Source organism: Acomys minous, assembly GCF_964271855.1.
Source record: "Acomys minous genome assembly, chromosome: 4".
NCBI classification, from domain to species: domain Eukaryota; kingdom Metazoa; phylum Chordata; class Mammalia; order Rodentia; family Muridae; genus Acomys; species Acomys minous.
The window spans coordinates 50,100,455-50,113,299 of NC_140486.1; the positions used below are offsets into that span (position 1 = coordinate 50,100,455).

The 12,845-nt window shown below is 45.5% G+C and overlaps 1 protein-coding gene across 2 annotated transcripts in view; it reads left to right on the forward strand.

Annotated features, from left to right (window-relative positions):
- The first annotated feature begins 613 nt into the window (after positions 1-613).
- SIL1 (SIL1 nucleotide exchange factor) overlaps positions 614-12,845 on the forward strand; it is a 228,937-nt gene continuing 216,705 nt past the window's right edge. The window contains exon 1 of one of the 2 annotated variants that reach the window (XM_084780061.1): positions 614-769. The gene's annotated coding sequence lies outside the window, so the exon portion shown is untranslated. The remainder of the gene's footprint in view (positions 770-12,845) is intronic. The other variant, XM_084780062.1, reaches the window with a different exon arrangement.

Sequence of the window (12,845 nt, forward strand, 5' to 3'; positions counted from 1 at the left end):
CAGGGTTAGAAATGCAGTCGATAGCCCGGAGCGGTGGGTTTACAAACCTGTAAGCCCAGACCAGGCAGGCCGATCTCTGTGAGCTCTAGGCTAGCCTGGTCTGCAAAATGAGTCCAGGAGAGCCAAGGCTACACAGAGAAACCCTGTCATGGGTGGGTGGGTGGGGTTAGTAAGTGGCCTATTTATCTTTAAGATGATTTATCATTTTAAAAACGTACTAAAACCACAGTTACATAAAGCGAGTGACTTACAGGTGCTCTATTTTGCATGGCTTTTTTCAAAGGACTATTTATTGCTTGAGATTCAATGCGTGTCGCAAACTGAGTCATAACATCGTGATTTATATTTACCTCCCACCTACTCCGGTTTCTTTCTGAAGATCCTTACGCTAGAAAGAAATTACGATCTTGGGAAATTAAACAAGAAACTGGGTGGGAAACAAGACTAGGCCCACGGGTATCTCTTTTTAGATACTGCTCCCAGCGGACGGACATGAACGAACTTCAGCATGTCTGCGGAGGAAGACGCTAAGGGCGGGGCTTAGCAGCCGAGGAAGGCGGGGCTAACAATGCCGCGTGGGGGTGGAGAGCCGCCGGAGGCTGTTCTGGCAGGTTACCATTGGGCAAGCTTGGGGATGACGTAATAGCCACGCGCATTCAGGTGGAGGCTGCCGGGCCACCGCGTTTGCGCACGAGGAGCTGGTTGCCGCTGCAGCCGCCTGGAATTGTGGGGCTTGTGTCTGCCCCTCGGCTGCGGTGGGAAGCCGAAGGTAGGGGAGGTGGGGGCGCCGGGCCCTGGAAGCGGGACGCAGGGTGGACTGCGCCGTGCGGGCCTGCTGCCGTTAGCGGCCTCCTCCCTCCCGCGCTCTCCGCACCTTCCCACAGTGTTCGGGTCCCACCACATCCACCTCACTGCCTCGCAGGCGAGAAGTCCCAACTGCGCCCTAGCTGGCTGCCCCCAAAGCTGTGCTCTTGTCATTTTCCACTTAGCCACGCAGTGACCCCTCCAACGCCAGAAGAGGGGGCAGTGGCTTTGAGCTGCACATCTGTTTTGAGTTTCCTTCTTTTCTTTATTCTCCCGCTTCGGCCTCAGTTTTCCCACGGCTGTCCAAAGAAGGGGTGAATTTGGTGATGCTCTGTGAAGACACCTCTAGGGTTGACGTTTTGGTAATTGGTCAAGACCTAACAAGTCTCTTGACGTAAGAAATTGCGCCCTATGCCTTTGGTATTCCACGTCGTCTTTTGTGTGTTTTCCTTGGCTCTGGTAGACGTAAAACTTGCCTTTGACGCGCAGGTTATAAGGTTATGGACTCTGTTGTGATTTCAGATTACTTTGTGCTTAGTCTCCAGCCTTCCTCCAGTAACTTTGGTTAAAGTATGATGTGGGCACATGCTGCCCACATCTCAGGTGTTCCCAATCTCGTGGCCCCAGAATCCTTTTGATGGAAAGGACTGCATTCCCGACATGCCCAACAGTTGAGAAAGCAGTAGGGACCTGCACCGTTAAATACCCTTAAATATATATTGATGAGGGGTGGAGCTGTATCTTAATTGATGAGCCCCGGATTCAATCCCTAGCATCGCATAAGCCAGGTGTATACACGATAGTGTGCGCCTGTAATCCCAGCACCAAGGACTGGAAGCAGGAGCATCAGACGTTTCGTTGTCCTACACAGAACTACACATGGTTACATCCTACACATAGCTACACTGTAGCTACTCAGAGTTCCAGTTTGGCCTTGAAAGCTCTAGCCCATCTATGTATAGAATCTATGACCCATATGTAGGATCAGTTTCTAAAATGTATAATGCCTGGCTTGCATTCAAATTCAGCTGGCGTCTCCCACCTCAGAACAAAACAATACTGCAAAGTGCTTTGAAAGAATGATTAGGTTAACCCATGATAGGCAGGAAAAAACCGAATCCTCCATGTTTGCTAAGAGAAGAAACTGATGTGTTTACAAATACTAGCAATATTTGTTTTGAGGGTATGAGAGAGAGATAGAAAGAGAAAGAGAGAGAGAAAGTGGCTTTTTTTTAAAGCTTTACACTCAAAATGTTTTTCTGATAAAAAATTAGACAGATTTAGAGATTAGATAAAAATAATGGAATCCATATGTAATATTAGGATTGCTATTTGTGTTACATGGGTCAGAAATTGACCACTGGGGCTTGGCTTTTGGACACTTGGAATGTGCTGCCATTATCAGCTTGAGCATAACCTTTCTTTTCATAACTTTTTTTTTTCAGGTAGTAAATTTGATCCTTGTGCTGTTTCAGGGTAACTGGCAATAGAAAAGACCGAATATTTTACTGATAATGGCCATGGGGAGTGTGTTAGGAGGCACATGACAGCTCAGAAATAAAAATTGCACGGTATTTAACGTTGTTTTCTTCCTCTTTCCTGTTGTTTTTTTTGAAGGCTGTTTCATCTCTACTGAGGCCAACTTTGAGCTGGGATGTGTCTCATGACAGGGAAAAAGGCCAATTAAGTGAAACTGAAAAATAACAAAATGGATTCAAAATAGCAAACACACTAGAACCTCCAGTTGCTCTCCTCTCAGAGGCTGTGTAGGTGTGGGCTTCGGGGGCCGCGGGCAGGCATCATCTATGTGGTATGGCTACTGTCCAAAGCAGTTTTGAAAAATCCATACCCAGAAATTGTTTTCAGAGATCAGTCTCATTAACATCTGACACTATTTCTTTTCTCCCCCGCCCCCCCCTAAAAACTCTAAATGGCACATGGCTATAAAACCTTGATACTGGTAAATCTTCCCATGAATTAAATAGTTTTTTTTGTTTTGTTTTGTTTTTTGGTTTTTTTTTTTGAGACAAGGTTTCTCTGCTGTCCTGAACTCAATTTATAGACCAGGCTAGCCTCAAACTCCCAGTGATCTACCAGCCTCTGCCTCCGTAGTGCTGGGATTAAAGGCGTGTACCACCACACCGGGCCATGGTTTTGTTTTTTTAAAAAAAGACATGATTTCTCCTTGGTAGCCCCAAATTTACTATGTAGCCTAGGTTGGCCTCAAACTTGTGACCTTTCTGCTTCATCCTCCCCAGTGGAGGAATGAACAGTTCTAGAGCCAACAGTTCTTTTTTAAAAAATCTCTTTTAAAGTTTTATTTATTTATTATCTATACAGTATTCTGCCTGCATGTCAGAAGAGGGCACCAGATTTCATAGGTGATTGTGGGCCACCTTATGGTTGCTGGGAATTGAACTCAGGACCTTTTGGAAGAGCAGCCAGTGCTCTTAACCTCTGAGCCACCTCTCCATCCTGAATGAACAGTTCTTTAGAGCAGGACATAGTGGGTTTTTGAGTGTGGCAAATTCTACCACTTATTGGCCTTATGACCTTGGGCAAGTTTTTCACCTCTTAGGCTCAGTTTTCCACTGCTTACAATGGGAGCATTACTTAAAAGGACGGCTAAGTAAAGTGATATACATGAAAACTCTTAGACATAGAAATTCAACAAAGGGTTTCCACTGTAGAAGGAACGGAACAGTTTTTTTTGGGGGGGGGGCTTGCTATCTTTTCAATATCAGGGATCAAAGCCTATGGCTTCTTTGTGCATGCCAGATGCCCACTGCAGCTGAGGCACATCCTAGTCTGTACATTTGCTGTCAGAAAGGAATGGCAATCTATAAAGGGGAAGCTGTACCTTCCCCGTGATTCTTCTTCCTGTTTACATATTCACACTCTGACCTCACACTGTCTTCACCGACTGCATCCTGAATGAAAGTTACGGAGCTGTGTGCCAGGTGCTTGAGTTAGCCTCTCTGCAGACCGCCAATCTGAACGCTTTTACGATGCTTGCTCCTCAGTTGGTTGTAGACTCCTGAGGAGTTTGCCCGGGCCCCAGCTGGTGTTCTGTAGCGTTCTACAGCACAGGCATCTCCAGGTCCTAGCTGGATGTCAGTTTGGAGACCCATCCTTGCAGTGCTAATCTTTTTTCTCTGACCAAGGATGTACTTTATCCTTGTCCCAGCTGGCCTTGAGCTACAGTAGACAGCGTCATGTTTTAATTCCATATGGTCTGAAGAGGGACTATCCTGCCCTCCGACTTTTCATTTCATTTACGGATTTTATTATAATAGCCTGCTGTTCAGATGATGAGTCCTCCTAGTTCAAGTTAGTAACAACAGTGGTTTCTTTCTCTGTGCTCAGGTTCATGGAGAACGTCATGGACTCTTCTTGACTTGTGAGGAGCTAGTCGTGACACACTCGTACAGCCTTCTAACCAGTAGTGGGGAACCTCCCTCAGCCTAGGCTTGTAGTTCCTCCAGATTCTACTGGCAGCTGGTAGTTTAATTTCTGTCGCTGTGATAAACTGCCCTGGTGAGAGCAACTTTAAAGGAGAAAGGTTCGAGTCTTGCATGGTGGTGCTCGCCTTTAATCCCAGCACTCAAGAGGCAGAGGCAGGCGGATTGCTGTGAGTTCAAGGCCAGCCTGGTCTACAAAGCAAGTCTAGGACAGCCAAGGCTAACACAGAGAGACCCTGTCATGAAAAACCAAAAAAAGAAAAAACAAAACAAAACAAAAAACAAACAAACAAAAACCCAGACAAACAAAAAACAAAAAAGGAGAAAGGTTCATAATTTTGAATTACAGTTCTTTATTTTGGGGAATTCAAGACAGAAACCTAAGTCACTAGTCACAGCGTATTTACAGTCCAGAACAGAGAGAAGTGCATGCACACATGCGTGCTTACATGCTTAGCTCACTCTTCACCGCTGTATGGCTCAGGGTCCAAATCGTGAGACAGATTGTCTTCGTGCTCACAGCTAAGCTCTAGAGGACCCTGGAATGTTAAATACACAGGGTGGCTCCTTCACGGGAAGGAATGCGTAACCTGTTGTCTACTCTGAAGGCTGGGAATTGACACGTTTAATAGCCTGGTGACCTTTGCTCTACCTGTTGTGGCTGGAGAGATTCTCCCCGAGACCTTTATCCCAAATTTGTTTTGAGTCTGTAGAACCTATCTTTTTGGATTTTACAAAGAGTTTTGATGTCACATCTAATAACGTATTTAGCTTACTTTGTTCTTCAGAGAGATTCAGTATGCTTTGTTGTGCATGCAGGATTGAGTTAATTATCACGAGAATAACTTTTCACCAAATTGTGCTGTGCTTAATTAAACACGCCTAAAATAAACTACCTGGGGTCAGACTCCAGAAGTTTGAACCAACATCAGCTACTGAGTTGTGTTGAACCAAACTGCCTTGTTGTCTCCCAGGGATCATCACTCTGCTGGCTGTGGCAGCCAGAGACCCCTGCAGGTCAGAGTGGATGTTGCCACATCAGTTAACCCAGTTAAGAACATTTCCTCCTGGGCCAGGAGTGATGGTTCAGTGGTTAAGAGTGCATGCTGCTCTGACATAGAACCTGAGTTTGGTTCTCCACACCCGTGTTTGTGGCTCACAACTGCCTGTAACTCCAGTCCCAGTAAGATCCTATGCCTTTGACCTCTTTGCCCCTCCCCCCACAGGTGTGCACACACAGACACACAATTAGAAATAATGAAAATGGGCTGGAGAGATAGTTTAGTAGTTAAGAGCACTGGCTGCTCAACCAGAGGACCCAGGTTCAGTTCCCGGCACACGTGATGGTTCACAACTGCCTGTAACTCTAGGTCTACGGGCTCCTTCTGACCCTGGAAGGCACCAGGCATGCATGTGCACACATGCAGGCAAAACACTCATATACAAAAAATTAAATAAACCAACAACTTTAAGGCCAACCTGATTTAGGCAGTCCCTTATTGAGACCTTCCCCAGGTGATTCTTGATTGTGCCAAGATGACAATTAAAGGTAAGCATCACACACACACACACCTCATAGACATGATAGTGCTGGCAGTACAGCAGGTCTGCCTTCAGCCTCCTAATCTTGCCCTTGGCTTTAGCAGTGAGAAGGAAGTAGCTGAGTCAATGCATGAATAGTGTTTCGAGCCAGGCCTTGAAAGTGAGGGGCAGGGAGCTCTGAGCTTAGGGCTGGACCACTGGAAATTCCAGTCTTAGGGATGCCGCTGAAGTGCTATGTCCATCATGTTGGTGTCACTCCTGTGAACTATATAAATGTCTTCATTAATCAATCTCTCCCATAAGAAAAGTGAGCAACCATTCCACATCTTATATGTGGGGCCCAGCCCAGGAAAGTCCAGGGCAGATGGAAACAGTTGGTCATTCCATCTTTTCCCACTACACAAACTCAGTAACATGTCCTTATGCAACTTAGTCCATCAAGTGTTTCTCAACCTTTTATGTGTGTGACTGTTTTGCTTGCATCTGTGTATTGTGTACCACTTGCATGCACAGTGTTAGCAGAGGTCAGAAGAAGGCAATGTCTCCCCAGGAACTGGAGTCACAGAGTGTGAGCCACCATGTGCATGCCGTTTGGGAACTGAACATGAGTCCTCAGCAAACAGGAACACATGAGTCAGTGAGTGGTGGTGGCTCACGCCTTTAATCCCAGCACCTGGGAGGCAGAGGCAGGCAGAGCTCTGAGTTTGAAGCTAGCCTGGTCTATAAAGTAAGTTCAGGACAGCCAGAGCTACACAGAGGAACCTTGTCTCAAAAAACCAAAAACAACAATAAAACAGTAACATATGCTCTTAACTCCTGAGCCATCTTTCCAGCCCTATTATTTATCATGTTATCCCCACTTACATATTCTATATGAGATTTAGAATTTTAAAAATTACTCACTGCTCTCTCATTCACCTTTCTCTTACCTACCTCTCCTCTCTCTTCCTCTCTTCCCCTGTCTCTCTCTCTCTCTGTCTTGTCTGTTTTTCTCCTCTCATTTCCCTGCTCTCCCATGCTTCTTCATGTTAAAAAATTACTCAGTGTGTGTGTGTGCGCGCACGCACGCGCCACAGAGCACACATGGCATTAAGAGGACAATTTTCTACAGTTGGTTCTCTTCTCCCAGCACGTGGGTTTGGGGATGAAATTCCGGTCAGTAGCCTTGTCAGCAAGTGCCTTGACCTGCTGAGCCATCTTTCTGGTTCCCACCTGAAGTTTAATACCATTGATATTCTTTTTTAAAAAAATATTTTAATTTTAATTTTAAATTTATGTGCATTGGTGTGAGGGTCTCAGATCTTAGAGTTACAGACAGTTATGAGCTGCCATGTAGGTGCTGGGAATTGAACCCAGGTCCTTTGGAAGAGCAGGTGGTGCTCTTAACCACTGAGCCATCTCTCCAGCCCCCAACCAGTTTGTGTTGTGGCCCTTTGCATGGCCACAAATCACTGTACTGATTAAGATTCTCTCGCCTTGAAGCCAATTTTTACCTTCATGATGATGTCCTGTGATTTTTCTCTTGTATAGTTATCAAGGCCCATTTCCCATCTAATCAGTGTAGCTGTTACCACAAGCTTTTTCAGTGCCTTAAACACAAACTAGTGAAACAAAGAAATGTTGTCTTTTTTTGTTGTTGTGTTTGTTTTTTTGTTTTTGAGACAGGGTTTCTCTGTGAAGCTCTGGCTGTCCTGGAACTTGCTCTATAGACCAGACCCGCCTCCAACTCAGAGATCTGCATGCCTCTGCTTCCCGAGAGCTGGGTGGGATTCAAGGCATGCACCACCACTGCCCGGCAGCTTTTTAATTTTTTAAAAAAATTATGTGTTTGATTCATTTGCATGTATGTTTTGCGTACCTTGTGTATGCCTGATGCTGAGGCAGGAAGAGGTTGTTGGATTCCCTGGAACTGGAGTTAAAGATAGTAGTGAGTTTTCATGTGGGTGCTGGGAATTAAACCTGGGTCTTCTGGAAGAACAGCAAGTGATCTTAACTGCTAAGCCGTCTCTTCCACCCCCCTTATTTACTTTTTAGATGTTTGTAAGATAGATATTTCTGTTTTACTTATGAATATTCCTAGTATTTCAAAACAGAAGTTGTTCTTTTTAAAGTTGTTGGGGATTGACGTTCTTAGGATGAGTGCGGTGGCCTATCCTTACATATCCAGCACTTGGAGTCTGAGGCAGGAGAATCATGAGCTTCAGGTCAGCCTGGGTTCTGTAAGAAGTTCGAGGCCAATCTGGACCCAAAGGTGAGACCTTGTTTCCAAACTTCAGAAACAACAAAAGCAGATTGTTTTCTTCAAGTCCTTATGCTAGTAAGAGAGTTGGACAAGAAAGGCAGTGGCAGTGGAGGAGGAGGTGTGGGAGAGAATCCCTACCTGGGCTCCAAGAGGCTCGCGTTGGCTTTGCTCTTCATTGTCTCTATTCTAAACCTTGGACTTGGAGGTGTTTTGATTCACCATCTGCTTCTCTGGTGCCTCGTGGGCTGTCTGTTTTCACAGCTGAGTCTGTTCCCAGACTGAACACTGGAGGCTTGGGGTAGTTGGTGTCTGATGCTTAAGGTTACGTTTCCTGTCCACAGGCAAGCGGGGAGGGCCGTGCTTCAGGGGTCTGCTCCCTGGCCAGGAAGCTGCCCCAGGAGCTTCCTGCTATGTCTTTTCACTGCCACTTCTCCTCATCACTGACAGAGGAATAGCACAGTTGGCAAACCGACCTTCTCATGTTGCTACGTGTCTCTTGGCAAGCCGACTGCCCTTTCTGTGTTGTATGTTAAGGAGTTCTGGGAACTGAAAGAAGCAGCTGAGATGCACCCAGAAGGTCTGTGAAGACTTTAGAAATGAGCATTTCTTTAAAAAAGGATTGATTTTAATTTAATATGTATGTATGTATGTATGTATGTATGTATGTATGTCTCATGTAACCCATATTGGCCTTGAGCTCCTGATCCTTCTGCCTGTAACTCTGTGGTGAGTTACAGGTATGTGCTACTGTGCCTGGCTTAATTTTAATTTTACATTTTGTTTTCAGGATCTTGCTATTAAGCCTGAGCTAGCCTGTAGTTCAAGCGGACCTCAACCTTGTGATCCTGTTGTCTCAACCTTCTTTGTGCTGGAATTACAGGCATGCGCCTCAATTAAATGGACATTTCTTTACTTCTAGGTATTGTCTAAGGGTTCAGTTCTTACAACCAATTGCCCTGGAGATGTGTGTGACCATCAGCGCTGGCCCCTGACTGAAGCCTGCTAGTTTTCTAGGCTCAGTCAGTTAGCTGCTTCTGTTGTGAAATCTCAAATAAATGAAAGGAGTTTAAGTTCCCAGACAGTTCCCAGAGGGGAGGTATCAGGGACCAGCTCCTAAGCAAGATGTCTAAGGGTAACCTTAGTCTTACGGTCAGGAGGGAGTTGGGTTTGATTGTGTTTGTGATGTGAAGTCTGTCCTTCGACCCTTTCGCCCATGGTGCTTTGCGGCTGGAAGGGATGACTATAGAAGATGTTTCTCAGTTCTCAACCCCTTGTAAGCATGGCTCCTATTCCGTGTGTAGCTGTTGATGGTGCTTACTCTATTTGGATGAGTCTCATGTAGCCCAGGCTAGCCTTTAACTCATTTAATAGTTGAAGATGACCTTGAAGGTTTTGGAACTTTTTTTGATTCTCCTGCCTGTACCTCTGAAGAGTTGGGATTTTCGGGCGTGTCACAGTAGTTGATGTGATGCTGGGATCAAATCCAGGGCTGTGAGTGTCTAGGCAAATACTCTACCAGCTGAGCTACATTGGTAGGTCCCCCACTTCTTTCTTGTTATTTATTTTTTTGGTTTTTCGAGACAGGATTTTTCTTGGCTGTCCTTCACTTGCTTTGTAGACCAGGCTGGCTTCGAACTCACAGTGATCCTGGGATTAAAGGCATGTGCCACCACACCCGCCCTTCTTTTTGTTTTTCAACACAGGGGTTCTCTGTGTAGCCCTGGCTGTCCTGGACTCACTTTGTAGACCAGGCTGGCCTTGAACCCACAGAGATTCACCTGCCTCTGCCTCCCTGAGTGCTGGGATTATAGCCCTGCACCACCACACCTAGCTTGTAGCCTCTGTTTATGTTTTTGCTTATTTGATCTTTGGGTCAGCAGCCAAGGAGATACCTCTCTAGTTTTTAATGCTCAACGTGTCAGTTTTGCGATGAGAGTTCTTTCAGTGATGACAAAACTGATCCTCAGGGAAATCAAGTGGGCCTCATACCTTTTAAAAAGCTACTTGTATCAGTGGGAATCTAGTGCTAGTGAGAGCCAGAACACAAGCCAGGGGCTAACAGATGATGACCATAGAAAGTATTAGGATTGTTGAAAGAATTGTAAAGAGGCAAGATGCTTTTGTGGTTAAAAGTCTTTGGTGACAGGAGAAAAGAAATGTGTGGGGAAGGAGAAAGCCCTGCCTTTCCTTTTCCAGGACATGTCCCACCTACTGTCTCACTGTTGAGCGTTTCCTGACTGTGCTCATTTGTTTTCTGCTCACACAGGAGTATCTTCCTTCTTGCTCTTACTTCAGAGGAAAGAAGATTTGAGGTCTTTCTCTGTTTTAGAAATCATACTCTGGCTGGGTGTGGTGGTGTAGGCCTGTAATCCCAGCACTTAGGAGGCAGAGGCAGGTGGATCTCTGTGAGTTCAAGGCCAGCCTGGTCTATAAAGCAAGTCCAGAACAGCTAAGGCTACACACAGAAACTCTGTCTCAAAAAACAAAAAACAAAAAAAAAAAAAACAAAAAAAAAAAAGGGGGGGGCGGCTAGAGAGATGGCTCAGAGGTTAAGAGTACTGTCTGTTCTTCTAAAGGTCCTGAGTTCAATTCCCAGCAACCACATGGTGGCTCACAACCATCTATAATATAATCTGACATACTCCTCTGGCCTGCAGGTGTACATGCAGGCAGAGTACTGTATACATAATAATAAATAAATAAATCTTTAACCATGCTCCCAACCCCCCCCCCCAATAGTACTCTGGCCAGACTGCCTTGTTTCTATAAGAAATATGACTGTAGACACCGGTGGACTGTGGTGACCTAAGCAAGCCTTGAATACATCCCTAAAGAGAAAGGCAGGCAGGAGGAATGTGTGTCAGAGCAGTTTCAGGCAGGCTTACTTGGGCCTGTGGTGTCATGCTGTCTATTTGCTACTACCAGATCTAAGTTACGTCCTGTGAGCCTTGGTTTTGGGTCTATAGAAAGGGAATAACAGTACCTCCTTCTGACGCTGTGTTGAGAGAACAGATTTGCAAAGTGCTTCCTTTGGTACCGTGTAACTGCTTTGCTGTCAGTAGCTGATAAGCTGGAGATTTCAGTGGGCGTGGCTGGCTGATAGAGAGCCTCATGGAGGAGGACCTTTGACACAGTGTTCATCCTCAGCCAGATGCGAAGCATGCTCTTCTTACAGGATCCTGGACCGATTTCTCTGCTCATTTCTGGCCTTTGAGACAGGGCTAAGAAGGCATGGTTTTATCCTGAGCTTGACTGTGTTACTCTTTAAGATGGTGGCACACACCTTTAATCCCAGCATTTGGGCAGAGGCAGTTGGATCTCTGAGTTCAAGGCCATCCTGGTCTACATAAAATAGTTCCAGGCCAGCCTCGGCTACATAGAGAGTCCCTATCTCCGTTTCCGAAGTATTTGCATCTGAATTGGATATGATGGCACATACTTGTTATCCCAGTACTTGGGAGGTACAACAGGAGAATCAGGAGTTTAGGGACATCTACAAATATGTAATGAATTTTAGGCTTGCTTGGGCCACATGAGACACTGTTTTATAAAACCAAAACAGACCTGGTTGGTTAGCTCAGTTGTTAAGACTGTGGTGTTAATATAACCTAAACAAACAATTGACAGTCTTTATAACTGACAGAATGGGGGTAGACGAAGGGCCCCGAAGCTGTTCTCACTACACTAATCCCAAACCATGTTATTTTACTTGTTTAAATTGAGCACTGTAACTGCAGCCTGTGCCTTGCTCTTCGGAATGAAATCAGGTGGAACCGCATTATACTGCTGGAAGCCAGTCTGACTTAGCTAAAAAAAAAAAAAAAGGAATTAGAGAATTTTCAAGAAAATGCTATTGTTTTAAATTTCTTGGCAAGCCTCTGCAGTTTCTTTCCTACCTCGTCTTATTGCACTGTTTCCGATTACTGGGTTTCTCAGTCATTACAGAAACCACCTCCTGTTTTCTTGCTTCTGATTTGCTGCTTGTAGTCTCCCTGTATGCAGTGTTGAGCAGTGAACACGTAGACCTGGATGCCTTCCACGGCACCCATTGCTGTACAGTTGTCTTGGTGTTCCAGGCCTGCGGCTGTGGGTCCCTGTCCTACAACTCGAGTTACAATGAGTCATTACTCCCTGTCCCCTCTGCTCCTGAGAAACTGGACGTGTGGTGGTGCCCTATGCTTTTGCCCCTGCCTTTTCTTTTGCCAGAGTATTCTGAGTGCCCTGCTTTATGCTGCAGAGCTGAGCTGCCTCCTTTGGCGAGCCCCGTTAACTCCTCATCTGTATCCCATAGCAACACCCTGGTGTCTGAATCCAGCACTCCTTATTCTGCTTAGTTATTTGTTCCTTATTGTATGAGCTGTGCAAGGACGTGGGCTATACTTTCATCTTGTGTCTTCTAGCATAATGCTGAGTGTATTATAGACACCGTGAACGTTGTTGAATTAATACATGAAAACCTGAGAACTGATTGTGAAGTCCCACTTCCTTGATGCCCAGCTGCGGTGAGCTTGCCGTGCTCTGTTCTTAAGCCCTTCATGTCCAGAGCTGACCGGCTTCTTAGAATATGTTTTACGCCTTTAACTGGATTAACCATTCCTTTAGAGATTCCTCATTCCTCTTTGGTGCTCACCCCTCCGCACAGGCTCTGGCACCGTGGAGATGGGGTTTGAGAAAAGCATGTCGATACAGAATTCTACTGTTTGGCCAGTTTAAGTATCTGTTCAGTTGAGCAGTTTCTTCTGTCACTCGCTGGATGGGAGTCATCAACTTAGATATTACCAGGGCCAAGTCAGTAT